At 41.4% G+C, this 23338-nt stretch overlaps 1 protein-coding gene across 4 annotated transcripts in view; it reads left to right on the forward strand.

Moving 5' to 3' along the window:
• The first annotated feature begins 3926 nt into the window (after nucleotides 1–3926).
• The window catches only part of tbl1x (transducin beta like 1 X-linked), a 28613-nt gene continuing 9201 nt past the window's right edge, over nucleotides 3927–23338 (forward strand). Inside the window, exons 1-2 of one of the 4 annotated variants that reach the window (XM_049026581.1) lie at nucleotides 3927–4241; nucleotides 4845–4992. The gene's annotated coding sequence lies outside the window, so the exon portion shown is untranslated. Of the gene's footprint in view, nucleotides 4242–4474; nucleotides 4625–4844; nucleotides 4993–23338 lie in introns of those variants that run through there. The other 3 variants (XM_049026732.1, XM_049026812.1, XM_049026668.1) reach the window with 3 other exon arrangements.

Consider the following 23338-nt stretch of genomic DNA (forward strand, 5'->3'; position numbering starts at 1 on the left):
TTTTTTTTTTTTTACCGTATTCTAAACCCGATGGCAGCATTCGCTGCAGCCAGCAGCCTTAGCCGCTTCACAATCTGCATACAATGGTCTTTTTTCTTAGAGACAAATTATCCTTTTGTTAATATACTGTAAATGTGTTTTTCTTTCTTTTTGACCAATTTATAAATTATTGTTGTAATAGTTGTTTTGTAATGGATTTAATGTGGGTTACACAGGGCCAATAAAGCGAAAGGCATTCGTTAATGTAGCACGTATTTTTTAAGACGGAGCTTATACGAGCGAAATAACCACGTGGTATCTTGGTTGATATCGGAACAGACCGACAACGATTTCCAGGTATTTTTTCATCGCGATATCGCGATATTATGTTTATCATTACATCCCTACTTAAAAGAGTGAAGGTCAATTCAAGATTTTAACGTTAGAAAAAGAGGGTACGAAATGTAAATTCTTCTCAGATAATGGTATTGAAATGTCAACAATATAATTGGTCATGAAATGTCAAAGGGTACAAAAAGATTCGAACTTCATTATCCAGCATTTCGTGAAGGAGGCGTGAATCACATTGATTATCTCATTGCAAGTTTACACGTCGAAAGCAGGAAAATGGGCAAGCGTATGGATCTGAGCTACTTTTACACTGATCAAATTATGATGGCTATACGAGAACTCCGACCATTCCGGACACAACAGGTCTTGTGGGGTGTTTCCAGTATGCAGTGGTCATTACCTACCATAAGTGGTCCAAGGAAGGTCAGTGATCCAGCAAGAGGGTCATGTAAGGCTAGCCTGTCTGGTCCGATCCCACAAGAGAAGTACCATAGTTGAAATTGCTGAAAAAGTTCATGCTGTCTGTGATAAAGTTCTTGTTATCAGATCCGTTTTGGTGGCACAAGGGGGACCTACACAATATTGTATCAATTCTAAACAGCAAAGTCGATGATAATTATTTATGGTCCAGATGGAATTGAAAATACAGTCATGAGCATCATAGAGATATAAGAAGTGAACCAGAGGCTTGATGGTTGATGGTGTTTTGCACCTGAGAGTAAGACATCTGTCGAGCTTTCATATCTGTCACAATTACAAGAACAGTTTGGACACTAGCCTGAAGCCATGGTTTCCTTCCAGGCCATGAAGACACACTCCTGTGGTTTATTACACTGTCTGGTTGTACCAGAATAAGCTCTGTCCCTGGTTACATATAACACAGCGTTCTGTGACTCAGTGGAACACTAGTGTCTTATAGTTAACAAGAGTCCTTTACAAATTGTTCTGCACTGTGATATTTATATCTAAAACAAGAATATGAATTAATTCTGCAAATGCTCCACTTTTACTTACGAAGATGGGTTCCCGAATTCGTAATGGAAATGGCCTCATTAAACTGTTCCTGCCTAACATGGAAGAAAAAAAAATATGTTTACAAAAGAAAATATTATTTTTAGGGAAACCAATGCAAAATTCTAAGAATCGCATTTACATTATTATTCCTACATAGAACTAAAAAAAGAACATCTCAATGTCAAAATTCAACAGTGCCTCTGGACTGAAAATGCCAGTTCAGAGGACTGTTGTATGATAATCATTTGCTCTTTATAAAGCAAGGAGCAGGTAATGAACATCAAATTTGCACTGGCATCACTGTGATTCTGATTATTGTATTTGCCTGTATTTGGCTTTTATCAAAACAATGATGTAAAATGTAGAGAGAATAAATTTTCATAACAGTACATTATATAACAGTATATATACATATATAGTGCCCATAGCTTCCGGGATAGGCTCCGGACCCCCCGCGACCCAATAGGATAAGCGGTTTGGAAAATGGATGGATGGATGTATAATTTTAAAGTCCCTGAAGATCACATGTGACTCTGGAAAACTTGTCTCTGTTTACGTATATAAATCTGTATGTCTGTATGCTAGACACTCTGTTCTATTCATTTTGAAAAAAGCAAACAAGATCCATTTCTAATATACTAATATACTACTGGCTGTTTTCACACAGGTCTCTCGGCGGGAGCCCCAGAGCCCTTGCATTTCCCTGCAAGTGGCATAACTGAGCGTGTCCTTCCCGGGCTTTAATAACAACCCTACAAGAGCCTTGTGACTCGCAGCTACCCTCCCCCACAGCTACATATTACCACTCCTGCTCTGTGCTGTCTAGAAAGGTCATGTGACCCTCATCAGTATCCCAGGGTGGGGGAGGGAAAGCAGATTGAACCTGTTCTTTGTTAAGAGGTCAGAGCCAGCTCCCTGGCAGGAAGCACTCTTACCACATACTCTCTAAAATTTGTGTACTACTAGATTTTTTTCAAGCTCATAGTGTGGCTGAATAATGGGACATCACATTGCTCTCCACTAGGGCATCCCAAGCTATATCCGCAAACTGCCTTTCTAGCCTGTTTTTAAGAGAGATGACAGGAATAAAAGTCAGAATGAAAAACTATATTTAAAGCAAATGAAAGGAGCTCAATAGTGATGAAGGACATGATGGGAAGCATCTGCCCTGTATTCTGGGGGAGGATATTACATCCATTCATCTGTTTTATAAAATGTTGATCCTGTTTAGGGTTGTGGGGAGTCTGGAGCCTATGTTGGTGGCCATGGGCACAAGGCAGAGAACAACCCCATATGGGGAGCCAATCCATCACAGGGCACACTCACACACCAGTCACTCACACACCATTCACACCTATGGGCAATTTGGCAATGCCAATTAGCCTCAGCATGTTTTTGGTCTGCGGGGGGAAACTGGAGTACCCAGAGAAAACCCCATGACAGAGGGAGAACATGCAAACGCCACACACATGGAATCCTGGCAGAGACTAGAACCCAAGACCAAGAGGCGCGAGGCAACAGTGCTAACCACTGCACCACCATGCCACCCCCAGAAAATACTACAGTTACACATAATTACAAACCTCCAGGGTCAGAGGTTCATTTTCCACCTCCAGCTCTGGCTGTGAAGATTTTCATCCCTTGTCTGTGTGGGTTGTATCATATGTTCTGGTCAGATGTGTATGGTACTACTTTGTATATCAGCTATATCCCTGTAATGTGCATGTTGGGTATTCAGTATATACTGTGGGGTTGAGTAAAAGACAGTCAATCTCAGCTTACTGTGTTTTATTTCTTAGTAGATGCTATTGAGTGACAACTATAGAAGATCAGAGCTTTCTTTCAGGTACTCCTACATAATGCCTATAAACTGCCAACGTGCACATATACTTATGAGTGTGTCCTGCAATAGACTAGCACCCAATCTAGGGTGTCCCGGCCTTGCAAACTGTGATGGACTGCCATCCCACCCAATAGTGTGTATTACCTTCCTGGGATATGCTCTGGGTTCACTGCAGCCCTGTCATAACAATAGATATTCCAGAATCAGAATATTTATTGCTACACAGCCAAGGCTGGTGTAAATTTGAGGTGGCACAGCTTGCTACAGTTGGAGACACCATGACAATAGACAATTAACAATTAGACACAATGTGAACAGAGAACAGATACAAGACACAAGATACACAACAATAAATGCAAGGTAGGTGATAAATACAGAGGTTAATAGAAGTTTCAATAGTGCGAGGCTGGAAATTGACACAGGCATAGAAACCATACAGTAACATTTAAGGAAACACTTTACTATATTAGATAAACAATGCCATTAGAAGGTCTTTATTGATTTTAAATGTATCAAACATTTGTTTTAGGGGGAATGTCAGGGGATATTTATAAATGTTCTTTGTTAAATCCATTTTTAAATACTTAAATATTTCTGTTATGTCCATTGCATTATACACACAAATCGTAGGAGTTTATTTGACTAGATATATCAAGAGATATATAAACGCAGATTGATGCAAAACATTCGTCAGTCATACACATTTTAATTACGATTACCAAAAAAAAAAACTTCAGAATAACACAAGCGCGAGTATACGAGAACATACGGTAACCGAAGGAATGTTTCACACTAATGCAGAGCTGCAATGATGTCAACTTTTTATTTACTTTCCAAATCTGAATGACTGAGCAAGGCGAAAGGAGAATTAATCAGCCACAATGTGACCGCGCAGGCGAAAATAAGAAGGCCCAGGCATCCGGGGATCGTGGTGGGGGAGGGTAATCTGCTCTCGCTAGATACAGGGTAACGCTGCCTCGTGGTGAAACTACACTGGGCTATATATTCAGAAGCAAATCTGAATGTGCTTTTTCCCCATCCCGGGCCTTAGAAGGTGAAGGATTAGGCATAAGAATCCAAGCACAATTTAATAGTCGTTGTTATTATGATTATTACTATTAATCACCCTGTACTATGCCATCTTTAGATTTAGCTTAGGAACACCATTATATTCGTGTAAAATAAATGTAACAGCTATGTGTATGTCCTCACCAGGAGATATGCTATGAAAGAATAACAACATTATAGTTAAACGACCCTCTCCTCTTTGATGCTGGAGTTGGCATTAAACACAGCAGCACGGTGTGTCTCAGGCTCGCTCGCACTGCGTCTTGCGTCGTTTAACGCGCTGTCTGATTATTATTTCCATTCGACGTGATTTCCATGCAGTTTGTACATGGAGTCTCTCTTGATACGATATGAATGGAGAGATTTGAGGTGATTTGCTGATTTTTCCATTGTGGGTCACTGACCGAGCTTCCTATCTCGAAGTGTCTCCCTCTTTTCCAGGCTCTAAGTGTCTGCCGCCGTCTCATGTAGAAACTCCACTAATAACGCCGGCGGCCGCCGACTTCACTCACCCCTTCTTAACTTTTGCGCCCGCCTCGGAAAACGGCGGCTCCTGTAAGCTTTCTGATCGCTGTTTTGTGGATTACAGGCTGTGCAAGGCTCCCGGAGTGGAGAAAATTGAGTCGTAACGAATAATATGGGAGTGAAGTGTGCATTTGCGCTCTGAAGTTGGAAGGTCTTTCCTTGTGGAAGTGAAAGCGGCGGGGAAGCACGCCCGAGCACACTCTCTGATTTAGGTAAGTCAACTCCTCATCATGCAAGTTTCCACTCGCCGTACGTTAATTCTTAATTTAATTGTACTAAATTTTTGTAAGGTACAAAGGTTATATACAAAGCCGACCTGAATTATTTGGTGGTTTGGTTCATTTCTCCGCATACTATCACCTATATATCTGCTTGGGGATCCACGTTATCAAGAGGCTTTGCACTCGTTTTTGACCTTGTTTCTTGTTATACGGCTCTTGGAGGGTTATACCCGTGCAAACGCTTGTGTAATTGTAGCCGCGTTTCCTTTTCACGTATGATATTTAAGCTTTGCTACATTCGCATAAATACAGCTGATTATTGGTGTTACATTTGTGTTTTGTTACGTTTCTTTTGTAATATTAATTATAATAATTACTGCTACTGGTGTAGTTGTAAATAACAGACATCTTAAACACGTTGTCCATTACCGACAACTCGGAAGTGCCGGGGTGGGGGTGGGGAGCAGCTTAAAACTGCACTACTGTTTTCCTTAACTGACTAGTTTGTATTAAACTACTCAGTTCTTCGAGTGCAATTCGGCAGGGTAATGATGTGTCATTGGCGTAAACATTTCTTTCTGGATAAATGAGAATTGCCCTCCAAAAACGGCAATTTTTAAAATAGTGGATGATTCCTTCCACGAAAAGTTTACCGGTGATTTTAGTGCAATCATGAGTTATTCTGTTCTGCACAATGTACTGCCCTCCATTACAAACACAATGGCAGGTTATTTGTTGTGGTTTCTTGTCGAGTTATATTTTTTGATGGTTATATATATATATATATATATATATATATATATATATATATTTTTTATGCTTCCCCTTCTATCTCACGGGCAGGTGACGTTTTGTAACCTGTTGCCAAGACGTAGCTGTATAACCTGATTGATAAACTCCATGAAAAATGATATTATTAGCGTATTGCTGCACGTTTGTTTAAAATCAATTAACATCATTAATAATATCAAAATCAAGTTAAAGCTTAGGGGTAAGCTGGTTTATTATGATACGAAAATGTTCGGAAAAATACATAGCCTACTAAAACTGCTAGCCTATGGACACCTTGTGATCAGATGTGAATTAGTGGGGGCTATAATTTTGCACTTTGGCCTACACCGTTTCCCCTGGCACACTGAACATTTCGACACACAATATATCCTGTTTTTTTTTTTTTTTAAGTGTCCTCAGGCAACCTTTCTAGAAAAAAAAAATACCATTGGCGGGGGGGAAAGAGAGCGAGCTCAAACCAGTAGCGAATTTCCCCTTTGAGGTAGTGCACATACCTTTAACATGCCACATCTGCCATGTGTTGTCAGTGTCATGTTGCCTTATTGACATTTTAGAGAGTTGTATACATTTTATCTCCAAGTAATTCACTTTGCTGAGGCTCCAAGTTGTCATGAAAGAGCTGTATATTAAGTTGAATTATAAATCTGAATGCCAGCTTAATATTTTTGCTGAATTTGTTCCCTGGGGGGACCACAAACCACACAAATTTATCAAGTTAAAATGCATTTAAAAGTGGGTTAAGGGAATTGATTGTTTTGATCTGACCAGCAATGTGCCGTTTGCAGTTGTTATCCATCTTTATTTGGTGGTGCTTGTGGCTCTGACTATCCTTGTTTGTAGGATGTAATATATATAAAATATGTATTTTAAAAGACTTGCAAAGATTGGATGCAGTTGGCTGGCACATTTCTTTATCGCTTCTTTCACAAAATTATAACTATAAAACAAAAAGGGTCTTTGACCTACAGGGACAGTTATTTTAAGAATATGTAGATGACTAATCTCCATTGCATTGGCACCAGGGGAATGGGGCAGCATGGCTGGGGGCTGCTACACTTGCTTAGGTTTGAACATGTCTGTATACCTTTGGAAGGTCTCCTTTTGGAGCCATGTTGACTTTGGGGGATATATACCATAACCTATGGTGGTATGTGTCTGTGTTTACACTTGAAATATGCCAGTGTGTCAGTTTGTGAGGGGCAACTCTTGGCTTTTTAAATATGTTAACAGTTTACAGTTCAGGAACTGGCCTTGCAGGGCTAAGTAGAAAGTTACTGCCTTTGACTGGCCTATGTGAAGCTCGGTATTTTAAGTTGCAGTTATCCAATCGTAAGCCCTAACCACAGGTATTATCCAAATTGCAGTCTTTATTGCTAAATTATTTGAAATGTTGATCCCAATTATTTAAAAAATGCTTAGCTATATTTTCTCTTCAGGCCACTGGTTTGATTTTGGAGTGAGCTCAGTCGGCACCCTCTAGTTCAGATGAAGAAGTACACTTTAGATGCTTGTTTTTTTGGACTCTAACCTCACCCCTCACCCCACCCCTTGACCAAAGCTGTGGCTTTACAATGTTAAGGGAGACTCTTCTTAATTTCTTTTTCTGAAGACCTTCTTGCAGTGTCAGTGATCTAATATTAGCCTTCTGTTTAGCAGCCAACAACTCATACATCGTAAACTAGTGATTTTCCTCTATCTGTTTTTGGTTCCCCTGGTGTTACCTTTATAATGCTTTTCTATTGACAAATATAAACTGACTGGAGCTGCTTGGCATGATAGCTGAAGCTGGCAGGTCATGATCTTTGTATGATCTAGTTACTGATCTCTCATTAGCTTACCTTTCTGCTCCAGGGGCTAAGTTAGTGTTTAATTTTATTGTGTGTTTGAGTAACTCGGCAGCAACATGGATTCAATGATCTCAAGCATGCTCAGTGTGTTTCCTTAGGAGCGGTTGTCTGTCAGGCAAATGTTTGTTTGCCCTCAAGGTGTACCAGTTTTTCACCTGGGGGTATTTTACAGTTTTCGTGATTCTTTGGCCAACTGGCAGCCTCGATGACTGACATTATCTTTGGTGTGAGCATTTTAGGACTAAAATGAGTGAAACTGGATAGATATGCAATGCAGTGGACCAAGTCTGCTTGCATTATTTCCCTTGTTTTGGTTCTATCATGGCCTCGTATTTCTCTCCCCCGCCTCTGTTTTAGGGCAAATCATCTGGGTTACTTGTGCCTTGCATGTCTGTCCCAACTCTTCCCTCCTTACTGTTGGGTGATTTGTTCTCTTTTGTAATATTTATGATGAGCTATTCGATTTGGATCCATTTTTTTTTTTTGCCCGAACATGTCAGTTGGGAGAAAGCCTGAGTGTCACGTGGTCTGGCTTCTGATACCAGTCCAGATGTAGGTGTCTGACAAACCCAAGGTATCCCCAGGTTGCTACAGGGACACTGATCCAACAGGCCTCTCATTAAGCTACTAAAGTGGAATGAAAATGGTTTTACAGGTTTAAAATATTTTTGACTTCCGCTTTCCCTGACTTTATGCTATTGAGTCTGGGAAAGCTGGAAGTAATCAGTTTATTTAGTATAAAAATGAATCCTGGCTAACTCTGGTGACAATCTATCCACCCACTGTACAAGTTTCGTAAACTTAAAGAACTCGTTTGCACCATACTCAAGCTGTTTGCACATTCCATTTATCTATTTATTTTTTACATACTTGCCTTATCATTGCACATCTCCTTTACCTTATTCTCCTTATCATTCATGTATTTTTACTTTTAGATGTTTAGTTGTATGTTTAAATTACTTGTCATAACACCACCCACACCAAAAGAAATTCCTTGTACGTCTCTGTACTTCTCAAATAAAGGTTCTGATTCTGATTAGTTACCATGGCATGTATGAAACGAGTCTTGTTGTTCATGCATGCATGCATGCATGCATGCATATGTACAAATTTAAGAGCTTGTTAAATGATCGAAAGGGGAAGATGCATATCTATGTGCTTTATTTGTTTGGGTCGGTGTGTTGGGTGCTTTCTCTTGCACATGAAGACTTCACTGTCTAGGTATTCTGGTATTATTCCGAGTAGCAAACTCTTCAGAACAGATTCCATTAGCCTGGCAGGGTGCTTGGAACATAAAGTGTAGTTTGACAAAGGAAAACCTTAGAGCAATAATATTGCTGTAAGGCAACGGCGCAAGAAGGTTCTCATGTTTTATTTGGATTCAGAATTTGGCCAGTGCATACAAGCTCTTATAGCCTCAGTAATGTGACTGCGATTTACACAATGGTCAGTCAGCATATAAATGTTAGTCCTTTTCCTCTTTCAATGACACATGGAATGTTGTAGAGAACATAATTTTAGGAAAGCTTCGAGTTATGTTTTGTTTATGAATGCTTTGTATTATTTGTTGCAGATCAGACCCCAGTTGTAGTGTTGCAGTGTTGACTGCATCATCTGTAGGTAGATTTTTGTTCTAGGTTAACTTTTGACACCTGCAACCCTTTATTTCATGTAGGCTTTTTCATGTAACACTCAGAGCAAATATAAATATCCATATACAGGCCCATTAATATCCAGGGTAAGTATGTTTAGTCTCGCTCGCTAAATCATTACTCGTCACCCAGAGAATACTATACATGGCATAACTCGTTTTCAGAGGAGATCAGTAAATATTCCTCAGTTCTTAGCCACTGCCAGGCAACTACATTTTTCAAAGCACTTTTAAAATCAATGTTTTGGGTATATTTTGAAGTCTTGCCCAAATGGTAGTTGGAAATTGATTGTTTTCATAAGACTGTAGGGGGCATTAAATGCAATTTTTAATTGGACAGCCTTGAGGCGCATGCACTGGGTTTATAAGATCAGTTTATCTGCGATAGCGGTTCAGAACCGGCCATTTAATATGACAGCCCTTAAGCACTTTACATGAGTGGCATTTAGACATGCTTCATGCAGCTTGAAGCTCCCTCTTCAGCTGCTTCAAACTTTTGTTATAAAGAATGGGATTGATAAAGGTATCCTGATGAAGTCCAATATTTTCTTGTCATTTTAGTGGGAGGCGAGTCTTCCACAGGCTCCTCAGTCCTCACCTATCATTGCAGAATTTTACCATCTCTACAATGGCTGTGTACTCTGAAGGATGCTATAAACACTTATGTCAATAACCTTAAACAACCAGGGGAAGCATTTTAAAGGTCTCTGTAGGCTTACTAGCTGCCCAGTAAACAAGCTGTAAAGACTATATGCAGAGACCTGTGATCTGCTTTTCCTTGCAGGGCTTTAGCTTTTTGGCACTGAGTTTCCCATACTAAAGACCCAATGTCCCTGCTGCTGAAAATCTGAGTGACTCGGCAGCCGAAATGCTTGGAATTACAGTGCCGATATCATAAACTTGTAGTTTATTCAGTTCATCATAGATGATTGGATTGGAGCTGTACATATTTAATGATAACGAAGGTGAGCTATCAGTAATCACATCTTCTAAAGTTAGGTCTGGCCAAAATCCTGTGGTGTGGTGGTGTCCTTTTGTTTATGCTTGGTCAAATTTTTTCTATATATGAAATCATGAAGTATAACCAACTGGTCATGTTTATAGTTTGGGATTTTAGGAGCTCTATTACTCAACCAAATTGGTGTATGAAATGTTACTGCTACATCTAACAGTAAATCGGTTTGTGGGTTAGGCCGAAAAAAATATATTATTTTTGGAAGTATGTTTATTACTCACTGAAAGTGAACAACATTTGCGGACAGTTTGAAATTGGTCAGCCGCCCAGATCTTGTCATAGAGACATTATTGCTCTTATTACTGAATTTGTCAAGACTCAAGTGCTGTTCTGTTCTGTGTGGAGTTCTTGAGTAGCTGAGATAGTGACTCCTGATTTTATGCGAGGTCTCTTCTCAATGAAACACTGGTGTTTCATGCTGCACTGTGCCCCTGATTGCTGCTTCCTCCTGCAAGGTGACTTCATTTAGCCTCACTATGTGGATTTTTAGCCGCGTCTTGTGCCTTTTCTGTCTGTCCAGCTGTGAGTTTTAGCCCCTTTGAAAACACATTTTCTTGCCCCTCTCATGCCTTTTTTTTTATCATTTTAGAAATGTTAACCTATTGTCTAGCTGTCATTTATCACTCAAAACCACTGTAGCCATCATGTCATAATTCAGTTAGTATTTCATTTTTTCCCGAACCCTTAAGTCTTAACATCCCTGGCATACATTTCAGACGTATGTTAAGATGCACTTCATCGTGATTCGTTCGTTTGCTGACATAACCCTCAGGCGCTCGTTGACTTGCAGCGCTTTGTGCAAAGACATACTAATTACTTCACTGGTTCTGTGGAGAACTATGCGAATGTCTTCGTCTGTTTTGTTCGCCGTTTTCACCTGTCAGCGCCATTCACTTTATATGCTGCATTCTTCTCTTCCGCACATTACGGTGGAAAGAAGTGACCAACTTTCCTTGAACTAAAACTGGTCAGCTTTACAAATCAGTGCTGGTTACCAATAGTATACAAAACCTTGAAGGCCAACCCCAACAGTCTTTGTGGCCATGACCTTAAATAGAAAAGCCCGGATCACTGTGTGAAACATTGGTAGCGTTCGTAGACGTAAGAAATTCACGTCGACTGCACTTCTGTGGAAGGGGCTTATGATGGCCCTGCTTGTCTGAACACATTCTCTTAATGCTCTGTCTGCTTGCCTCCTGTTTGTTTGACTATAAGTACAGTACTCATGGCTACACCTCTGATTGTCGTTGGGATTCCTTTATTGGAACTGATTCCGCCGGCCTTCACTGAGCAGCAGCTTCGCCTGCTTGTTTAAAAATGTACTGAATGCAGCAGTACAATCTTCTGTGTTTGATAATATCAACCAATCTTACTTTATCATACCCAGCACATTTTATAGGTGTACATTGATTCTTGTTTGTAGTAATTCCATTAGCAATCTGAATTTGGCTATTCTGACTACCCACATTTTTTCCGGCTGCAGTGGTGCTCAATTCTGTCCCACGCAGCACAATGCAGAATAATCCTTAGAGGAGGCACCCATCCATTGCAATCTTGTCTGTTTTTGTTTAACAGAGATACCATGGAAGCCTTGGAAAAACCAGCCTTTTGTTATGATGACTGGGGGGGGAGGGGGGGTAGCAAAGTTATCATTAGGAATGTCCTGCTCCACTTTTTGGCATCCTGATTCGATCCATTAAATATTTATATCTGCCGATTCTGAGTCCTGATCCAATCTTTCAATAAATATTTAAATACGCATACAGTAGGCGTCGGTGCATTCTTTGTCTAAGTAAGCCTTGCGATTTTGCAGTATTTTTCTTGTGTTTCTGTAAATGCCTAATTAGATTTGTTGTATTGAACGACACTCTCTTGCTGCCCCCTTCTAAAGGATGGCATTGCAAACATTGCAGGTAGCTGTTGGTCTGCTTCACGTTTACAGTTTGAGGAATTTCTACATGGCTGACATCTCAGTAGTTTGTAGTTTCAAGCCGTGCACCTCCGGCTTACTTTAGGACGTGGTGATACCATTTAGTTAATGTTTGGATCGGCCCCGATTTGGATCATTGATTTTGGCTCAGGATATCAATGGTTACCACGGCTATTCCTACTGGCGATGGCCTAAGTATTATCATCTGTTATGTTTTCTTACCTAGCTAATTAAAAAGCATAGAAGTTAACAGCTGGCTCGTCACAGACGGATTTCAGGTGAAGTTCTTAACGTGCTTTTTCCATCTGGTTTCCAGTGCCAGCCTGGGCTACTTCCCCATCTGCAGTGGTATAAAAGTTGTAAACATTCTGAATAAATATATCCTTGCTAATTATTGATATTGTTGTCACCCCCCCCCCTTGGCTGAATAGGAATGCACTGTGGATTTGAGTTCAGGGATACAGCCAGGGTCTAATCTGGGGCGCGTCATTGACCTGCTGCTCCTGTCAGCTGGGAAGCGACTTCCTGTAAGACATGTAAGGGGATCCGCCGAGCGAAGGCCATTGTGTCCTTTGTTCATTGTGAGCTCTGGTATAATACCGCCTTCTGTACGCTCGTCTCCTATCAAAATGTGCCCTACATTTATCCCCGGATCTGTAACGTTTAGCTATTTAATCAGCCGTCTCCTCAAATGTCCTCCATGCAGCTGAATGTATGAAGTCTGTTTTTAATTTATGCTGCTTTTTTTTTTCTTTCTTCTTACTAAGATACTTTGAAGTCATGTGACAGCTGACGAGATGCCGGTTGTTTGCTGTGGTTGCTGCTGGTTTTCCTGCCAGCTCTGCTCTCTCTTCCAGGCAGCTACAATAGCATATTGTGTGAAGGAGTCTTTTACACTCTCTGCATGTACTATCAGCTTGATTTCTTAAGATAATAGGTGCAGTAATTTGTGCCACAGAATGGGAAGTAGCCTCACCGCAGCTCCTTGAGTCAGACCCATTCTGCCTCGTCTCCCTACATTTACAGAATGAGATGTAGAATATTTCCTCAACCCCGACTCGAGACCTCAGACTGGTTCATCCCTCTGGGATTTTAGGCGGCGAAAGCTCATCGCATGATTGATGCTGCTGCTTTCCACCATGCCTTTTCAGAAGCGGTTTTGGCAGTTTTAGGTGGACTGTTTCATTCCGTCGTCCTTGCCAGATCTTCTCAGCTTTGCTATGGTCATTTTTAAGCCCTTTCCCTGATTCTCAATGGGACCTGAGGCAGGAGATTAAACTGGGCCACTCTGCTGCTCTGAGCTGGGGCAGCTCTAGCGATGACCTGCATACCACATAGAAACAGAAAAATGTCTTTCGCAGGCTCAGCTGCTGTGCTTCTTCTGGAACTAATGAGATCCAAGAAGACACATTACACCAATAAGAGAACTCTCTCCCATTTATCGAGACGTTTTCAGTTGGACCTTGAATGTCCTCTCCCTGGAGGACCATACATTAGCTTACGCTGTGAAATAATGTTCTTAATAGCCTGTAGGCAAAACATTATGCTGCCTTGAATGTTGAATATTCACAATGTTTCTTCAAAAGGAATTTTGAATATTTTCAGAGCCCTGAATGACTCGAGCAACATTTTGTGTATTATGCTGTAAGACCTGCGGTGAAAAAAATACTGTTCTCCCAAACAATATCTTCCGATTTTTCTCCTGTCCGCTTCATCTTCCCGCGCACGAAATGCCGGATTCACTGCTTCACTGCAGCCCCGATTACCAGCATGGCTCTCATGCGGGGGTGCGCTGGTATGGCGTCTTTCAGCGAGAGCATATTAAAATGCACGGGTCTCTGGTGCTGCCAGTGAAGATGTCAAAGTAAGTTCTGATCTAGTGTTGCCCGAATGGGCTGGAACCCTGTCCGTTGTCTCTGAGTTGTGATGCAGCGACCTGAGATGATGTGGTTATTCCACAAACTACTACTGCACCCTGACTTTATCATCCTTTATTTCATTCCTGTGTTTTTCTGTTTTGTTTTTGTTTAGAGCCCCATTGCCTGGGGGCTCTTCAAGGAAGAGGGCAACCTTAAACAAATGGTTTTGTGCAAGAAGAGCAGAATGAGGCATGTGTGTAGGACAGCCCACGGGGCGCGCTGGGGGAACATGACGGTTACTTGCACTTTGTCATGAATTTCAGCATAACCTCCTCCCCTCTCCACCACCTCCCCAATCCGCTCGTGCTATCGGAAGTGACAGAAGAATGTTGAGGCGGTCCTGTGGTGGGGGCTACCTGTTTGTGGTTCATTAGTTATCCCCTCCCCCACGTCTTTTCCTCGGCACCCTCCCCCAACGAGACTGCAGCCCATTCCAGGGCTTCAAAGGCGGGTTTTACTCAGTGGAGCCCTTCAGGAGAAAATGGTTGCTGTTTCCAACCCTTGTTTGCACATCTGCCGAGAGGTGACTGGCCAGGAGAAAATGGGGCCTTTGGTGTGTTTGGCCGGAATGTTCTTTCTCACTCTCTCTCCCCCTCGCTTCTGCCTTCCTTGCCTTTTTGTCTAGTGTCTTGTTTTTTTTTTTTTTTTGTTCTTGGTTATTTTCAGAAACACTTTTTCGGGTTTTTAGATGCCTGGCCGTATTCAGTTTATCGGTTTTTATTCTTTGTTTTTATACGTAATTCCTTTAGTCAAGCACTAAGAACCACGCCATACTGTGCTAGTACTGATGTGTCCTTTGCGTGCTCTTTTTGTAATGGCACCATGGTGTGTGGTGAAACCCCTCTCAATCAGCCCACGGAAACTCACCTGCCTCCGGGCCCAGCATTGCTAGATGCTCCACATTCTGCTTGCGATCTCTGCTAAGCATCGCTGTCAAGATCCTGCCGCCCTTTGATTATCATCGAGGGTGAGCACCTTTTGCTAGTATGTGCTCTACACGCATTGCAAGAAACGCGCTGTAGGGCACATGTTGGCATGTTTGAATTCGCGTCTGCCCTCATGGGGTGACACCCGAGGCCTGGTGTGATGGCTGCTTCATGTTTGTCTTTATGAGAAGCTGAACTCGCAGCTTCAGGACTGTCATTTTTCATCCCCCTGCCTTTAATCGCTCAACAAATTGCCAGCACTCAAGTCACAAATCACAAAATCAGCAGAACGGGGGGGTTCTCTGACTGGAAAGGCTACTGGCTTGAATTCTGTCCCCTGCAGAATAGTTTCAGGTTGCTGGGTCAGGCTGACATTCTGCACAGCCCCAGTGCTTAGATCTTCGGGTGGGCTGTATCTTGTACTTGGTCTGACCATTCTCCCTTGTTTCTGCTGCATTGCAGTGTGACCCTAAAGAATGTCCAGCTACACATGCAATGTTACCCATGTCTGACCCCCGTCATTGTTGGGCATAAACTGTCATGGCAGGGTAACACTCCCTGCGGAGGTAGCAGCATCGTGTCCACAGCTACCCAATCGTGATGCTCGCCACGGAAACACTACTTTTAATCTTCTTGCAAAATTCAGTTAGTCATTGAGTATAACAGACCTGCTTAACTGTGTGGCTTCATCTTCATTAACAGAACAAGAAAAATTCCAATTGATTAAATTCACATGGAAGTGGTGTTTTATTAGTATAGGTGCATACATTCAAAGAAAACATGGAACATGAGTTAAGAATGAATTTGAGAATGGAGAAGTTTTAAGTACTTATTAAAACCAGGTTCCCAGATAGTGTTGTACAGATACACATACACAGTAGCAACAAATATGCAAAAAGTCTAAGAATGTACAGATAGCGTATGGTCAGAGGTCCAGAGCAGTGTAAACATTCAGTACGTTTACATGCACACTAAGAGAACTGGATTATTGTGGTAGTTCGACAAGACTTTTAAATTACATGTAGACATGTTAGTCCAACTGAAACCGTCTTAAATCAAATTTCTTGAAGTCCAGCTAAGACACCCAGATAATGGGATTGGGAATCAAATTATTCCTGCATGTATACATTCAATCGGACTCAAACCGATGTAGGTGCTCTGCGCATGCTCTACAGTTTCTCCCCCTGGGCTGTGACCTGGAAGTCTGACGACGCTTGGAGCATAGCAGAGGACGTACAGCACATATGAAATGTACAGTGCTGTAAAGCTGTCCAATTCACTGCTCAACTAAAGCGCGTTTTTCCACTGCACCAGGTACAGTAAATTCCCGTTATAATGGACTTCAAGGGACCTGGCAAAACAGTCCGTTATATCCATAGATGCTGTATGCCCACAACACAACTATAGGATATTATTTACTCATGCCACACCCTAGCAGACACACTTGTGGTACAGATTATTATATTATACATGTAGTAATCCAACTTTACCTCACCAGATGCATGACGGTTAATAGTCCCGACTACATATCTGCGCAGGATATCACCGGCACGCCACGTGCCTTGTAGGGCGGAGCTGCATGTCTGTTATAGCCGAACAAAACTACAGCTAAAAGCGGCCCTGGAGACCAAATTATTTGTCTGTTATAAGCAAAATTCCATTGTATGGGAGTCTGCTATATCCAATGATTTTTCTGCATGTTTGTAAAGGTGCACGACCGTGACCAGCGGACCTCATCCATTATAGACGGCATTCTGTTATAAGCGAGTCCACTATAACGGGATTTTACTGTACCGTACTTTTGGTACTTCAAGAAGGTACCAAAAATATGGTACTCCAAGGTGTTGGTTTTCCTCTGGTGTAAAAACTGGTATCAGCACCAAATGACATCATAACAGGAGCCTGGATATTTTGTACTGAACTGGAAAAATGGTTGTAGTATATTGTAGGTCTGGATGGCGTTCGATATTAATAGCGACATCACATGTTATGCACATCCAATTCTTACATTGCTGGTTAGCTATATTAAGATCAGGCTTCTTCTTGCTTTCAGTTTGGTATGGATATTACAGTGCATGTAGTTTGTCTTGCTAAAATATTTTTACTCTGCCAGGAAAAAAACTTAGTAAGATTTGCAGTTTTAATAATTATTCCTTTTCAAGATTCTATAGCATATGTTTAAAAAATCTGATTAAAGTATCTCCACTGCTTATGCATGAGCGCTGCATACATTCTCCTAGACAATCATAATCATTTTCATCCTTGGTTTTTAAATCAGTCCTAGATGGGTTTGTGATTAAAAAAAAAATCTATTTCATAAATACCCCAATATTTATTATATATCAATCACATTGCAATATTTGAACCAGAAAAAGTCCAATACTAACAAGCTGAACGGAGCCATATCGCCACCTGCTGTAGGGGAGTCGCACATACTTCGGTCAATAAATCGATTCCCCTCCTGTGCATGTATACTGGGACAAGGACAGTAATCCGATTTTAAATGGCATAGTCGAGCTTTAACCATAGCTCGACTTAGCTGTGCATGTAAATGTACTGACTGGAAATTTAACTCCAGACTTATTGATCAATAAATTGCATTTGGGGTGTGTGTGTGTGTGTGCGTGCGTGCGTGTGTGCGTGTACACAGACACATGCATTAGCCTATATGTGGTTTCCAAAGTGGCAGTTGCTGTGGTCCTGAATAAGTGTGGTTTTCCCTGTGATCAGTGCCTGTGTGTTAATTGTGGCTTTAATGAAGTTGTATTGTGTCTTATTAATGGCCCACAGTGAGGAACTCGCTGGAATGACAAGCTGGTGGCAGGCGGGTGGGCGAGAGTGAGCAGGCGAGTGGTGCGGTTAGGGAGCAGGAGTCCAACGTGTCGGCTGTGTAATACATACGCAGCACAAAACAATCCTGATTATGAGTGTAACGAGGCTGGCATCCATGCGCTAACGCAGCAGGATAATGCTCCTGTCTGAAGCAACTGGGCACCTCGTATAGAGACCCCGGGGAGAAGGCCTGTATAGGGCTTCATCCTCTATAATTGCGGACATGACGGGTCAGTGCAGGTGGTCCTCAGAGCTGAGAGTGCATGTATTCAGCAGTGGCATTGTACGTACTGCAAAGGGTGCGAGTACATGGACTCCGTGGTGTAAAGTGTTTATCAATCCATAAATTTGAAACTCTTGCATTCAAGAGAAGTATTGCACACAGTGAAGGACATTTTATATAACTGTTCTTTCCGGTCTTCCTCCCACAGTCCCAAGACAGGCAGTTTAGTTGAAATAGTGTTTTAAATTGTCCATGGTGTTTGATTCCCCTACGCTTTGTGTGTGTGTGTGTGTGTGTGTGTGTTTTTGTGTGTGTGTGTGTGTGTGTGTGTGTGTGTGTTTGTGTTTGTTAGGGCCGAGCCATATCACATTGAGAGAATCACGATTATGTAGTACATGCACAATAATCACCCGGACTTTTGATGACGGGCAAGGCATTTGTCTGGATGCCAGCTTTTTGGAACTGTAGGGATGTTTTGCTTATGCCCATAATTGGGTAAGTAAATTAGTAATACTCCTAAAATATCAAAGAGGCGTATTTTGATTCCCAGACATTAGTAATCTGTATAAATTTGGCATCTCCTTATGTTTATCGTTTAGGAGAGCACACCATATACAACTGTCTTTGTGTATCATGGAAGTGATATGCACTGAAATAGCAGTGAAGAAAGGGACAGCTCAGCAGTCACAACATCTTTTGAAAGAGGAGATATTGTGGATAAGGTAAAAGATGTTGCCGGTTTGGTGATACTTTTTGCAGTTTTATGTCCGACACATTTATCAGCCAAATTTATAGATTACTAAATTTTGATCATCAATGCACCTGTCATTAATATTTTAGGCCTACGAATCTGCTTACTAAATTGTCCGCATAAGTAAACATCCGGATATAGTACTGAAAAGCCAATGTCCAGACATATGTATGTCCATCTAAAGCCCAGGTGATTATTGCTCATACGCCATAGAATCACAGTGTGATATCATGCAGCTTTAGCGTTTTGTGTGTGCATGCAGGTGGATGGGTGGGTGGCTGGGTGGGTGGGTAAATGTGTCCACTGCCATGAACTGGCATCCTGTCCAAGGTGTCCTTTGCCTCTTTCCATGTGCTTCCTGGGAAGGAATCCAGGCTATGATCCATTTATCCAAAAGGGGAGCTTCTGGCCAATTTTTGAAGCCGCCCACTGCATAAAGATGTGAAGTGTAAATCACACAGACCAAACAAAATAAAACATCAGTTTTATGGGTTGGGAATCAATTAGTTGTGCAGAATAAAGAATAATAAAAAGCCAAAATATATGAATACATATGTCTTTCAGTGGTTAGACACCTTAGTACAATGTAGGGTTGCCACTAATGACTGTTTTATATGGATTAATCTATCGACTGTTTTATCGATTGGTCGATTTAACCGTTTCATTTTCCTTTAGAAAATCAGGTTGTCTGTTTTTATTTTGACAGTAAACTGTATGTTATTGCAGGGCTTTAGTCAATGAGCACCTGTTTTTTTTTTTTTTTGCACTATATGGGCGTTTTCGGCCACGATTTAAGTAGGTTAGTAGTATGCCTGCAATATTAATAACATGCGTACTGTAATGCCCAAAATCAGTAATCTGTGTAAATTCTGCGTATCTTTATGCTTGTTAAATTCGGTTAGCGGAGCGCCACATGCTACGGTTTGGTAAATCATGGAAGCAAGTACTAATGCCGTGGAGAAGAAAGGGACAGCTAAACAACTACAACATATTTTAAAAGAGGAGATATTGCGGCTTAAACTAAGTAAAAATACGTTGGTGGGGTGGTGGTGCTGTTTGCCGATTAAGATCCGCCATTTTTTTTGGTAAATATCATTTTCATTTTTCAGTTAGCGGATTTTTAAAAAAATTATTTTTTATTTATTTATTTATTTATTTTTGTTTCAGTTTTGTTTTATGGTGGTAACATGGGTCGCATCCAACCCAACGTGCACAAAGGCACACTGGTGCCATCAATTAATACAGAAGACACCCAGTTTCTAGCCTAAAACATTTTTCAAATGCTTATTCAATGGAGATTCTGAGGTAACGGAAAGTGACTTGAAGCATTTCATAAATTATAAAGGTAATTTAATTGAAACAAACAATTAAAATTTAAAAAATATTGATGTCGATGCATTTTCAGCATCGATGTCATCGACTGCGTCGGCTAATTGCAGCAATCCTAGTACAACATTGAGTGTCATGAAACGTGCTTTCTAACATAGAGAAGAGTCAACATTGAAATGTATTTTGTCATTATCTGTGCAAGATTGCTTTCTCAACTCTATACTTTCTTCAGAATACAGGATTTGTGCTTTGACACAATTGCACTGTTCATGAAAAACATGTCATCTCTAATCCGAGTGACTTGTATACTTAAAATTACCCCGACCAACATGGTGAAACCTCTCTGTTTTGGTAGACTTGGTTCTGTTTCTATTTTTGTCAGTGGCATGGGAAGCCTAAGAGAGTGCATGCATCTGTAGCTAATTGTGGGTTATGGTCTTTATTCACCTTTTAGGCCTCCAGGGGGGGATTTCTGGGGAGATGGTAGGCCATGTACCACTGAGTTCAGAGGGTGTTAAGTTACTGAGATGGGGGAGGATTGATTTGCTCCACAATACCCACAGGAAACACTCTTGTTCGAGATTTTCTATAAATTAAGTGTGTTTAATTGGAAGACTGCAAGCCCCCCCTGGGAATTCCCCGCACTTCTTCATGCGACATACTTTAAGGCGGCAAGTATGATCCGTGATATTAAAGGCCGGGGCCCCCTTGTCGCGGTGACTTCTCGGCTGCCTTATCAGTGGCCTGTTTGTCTTCTAGTTTTGAGTCGTCTCTCCCGAATCATCGCCGCGCCTGTGAGCATCTAGCCGAGATTATTTTAGCAGACTTTCCTCGAATAATTGGCTGACAGCTTGTTAGTCACTCTTCCTGCTGCTTCCATTGACTAAACACCCGGTGAGAGCGTAGCTTGCAAAGCACTGAATGGTTTAGATTCAGCCCCTGTTTGCACCTTGGGTATGCGCATAGAAAAGCTAGATTTGCTGTATGGAATTGGGTCAAATGTGCTGCACTGAGAGGCTGCTTGAGTAAAGCCCATTCTCATTTACGGTATATGCCCCCTCATGCCTGGCAGTAATGATAAGTTACTGAAATATGACCCGGCTTTATTTCCCATCAAGGCATTAATATTTACATTGCCTGGGAGATCTTTTTCAAATGGAAACTTTGAAGATGATTGAACACGTTCTATGGCACTGTGTAGATTCCTCTTCCGAATTTCGGGTGCTAAAATTCGACATTTCTTGTAAAACACTGATTTGTTCTCAGAACTGCGTTACACTATTTAATCATATTTATTAATGCATTCAGTTCCATTAATGCATAAACCAAAAAGAGAAGGATTTGTCACTGCGTGTTTTTAAATGTAGGCTCTCTGAGTAATGGATGTGGCTACACCAAAGCAGTTTGCATACGGACCCCAAAGGCAGAGTATTTTAAGCCTGGAGAACTTCCAGGGAAGGCTCTGCCTTGGAAGATGCCAGGAAATGGATGCTTGTGGCTTCTGCCCTCTTCAGACTAACCTCTTTGAGTTTTATTGTTAGATGCTGGAACCTACACCTTGCTCTCTGCAGAGGTGGGTCATATTCTGAAAACGCCCACATGTCCCTCAGAGCTTAACTCCCCAACCAGATAAGATTAAATGTTCCCCTTGGGCCATTTGTTGATCCCTGGACAAGAACCTCTTAGTTCAGTCACATGTGTGGATTAGTAGAGCATACGCCCATGTGCCCCTTCCTCCAAGCACCCAAATAATTGGATGTTGCTTAGCGGTGACTGCTCCCGGCTTTTGATGTTCAGAGCCCAGCCAATACCACCTCATTAGCTAATTACCCAGGGGGAAGGTGGTGGTTTTGTACAGAGAGATCCCAGCTTGGGCTCCCCCACAGTGATAAGAATAAGACGACAAATGGTCTGCTCTTCCATAGCAGCCGTATAGAATGGGCCAAAAATCTGCAGTCTGTGCTTGTGATATGTTATTGCTGAAATGTTCATGTGTAGCTATTGTTTGTTGTTTTCAGAGAGCTATACGTGTTAGCTAAGTGATAGAGGTGTGTTCGTTAGCGTTACAGATGGTTTTTCCACTGAAACCGAAAACGGCTCATGCTTCGGGGCTTGTTCTTTTGAAGCTGAGTGCTGAAACTCTGCCCCATCAAATATTCATCACACAGAACTATTACGCACGCGGTTCATCTAGTGTGTTAAGCCTACATGTGCTGATATGATATGACAGCTGTTTCTGCACATATCTCTATTACCCCAACTTGCCCTTTCTGTCTGTCTCTTGGCTTGTACCCCTAAGACGTATAATATACGTGTTCTGTGGCAGTCAGCAGGAAAATGACCATCGTGGAGTAAATCAAACTTAAACGTCAGGTCAGTTAAACACGTATTTCACTTCTAAACAAACCGAGCCTTTGGTTTTGCTTACTTCGAGGTGCTCGATGGACAAAGAGTTGTAAGCATTTTTTTTTTCATTTAGCTTGTGAAACTAATAATTTAAGTCTTAAATGGGGCTCTGTTATCATCAAAGGTCCAGTCATTGTTCTCCTTGGCTTGGGATAGGCGAGCCTGGCAGTCCTCTCTCTTTATGTATCCTGTGTTTTTCCCCACATCAAACTATATATTTATCCAAGTGATTTACAAACATTGCCCTTTCTTTGCTGTTTTCTGGGAAAATAAGGTTGCAGTTGCTTCTATGCATAACCAGATGGATCTGAAGGAACACTGCTCATACAGAAACATTTTTTAAAATATTGGCTCATTCAGAAGTCAGTAGTATTTTATAGCAGTTGTATAAAGGTGTGACTCAAAGGTAAAACTGATGATTAGTTGTGCATAAATACATATTAAATGCAATATACTTTTATACATATTACAAATGTAATGGTTCTGCACCCCCCCTCCCCCATACAGTTTCCAGTCTGCAGCATGTTGCTCACTATAAGCCTTGCAGAAGTCGCTAAACCTCAAAGCGATCTTTGTTGTGCCAACAATGAAATTCTTAAAGCAGCCCTTAACATGTAAGACGTGAAACCAGACATACACTGTAGGTAGCTACATCCCATCTTACTTCCGGGCCCCAAAGCATGGAGTGCAACCCTGTTCATATTTGGATTGTAGGC

The sequence above is a fragment of the Brienomyrus brachyistius genome, chromosome 1 (genome assembly GCF_023856365.1).
Source record: "Brienomyrus brachyistius isolate T26 chromosome 1, BBRACH_0.4, whole genome shotgun sequence".
NCBI classification, from domain to species: Eukaryota; Metazoa; Chordata; class Actinopteri; order Osteoglossiformes; family Mormyridae; genus Brienomyrus; species Brienomyrus brachyistius.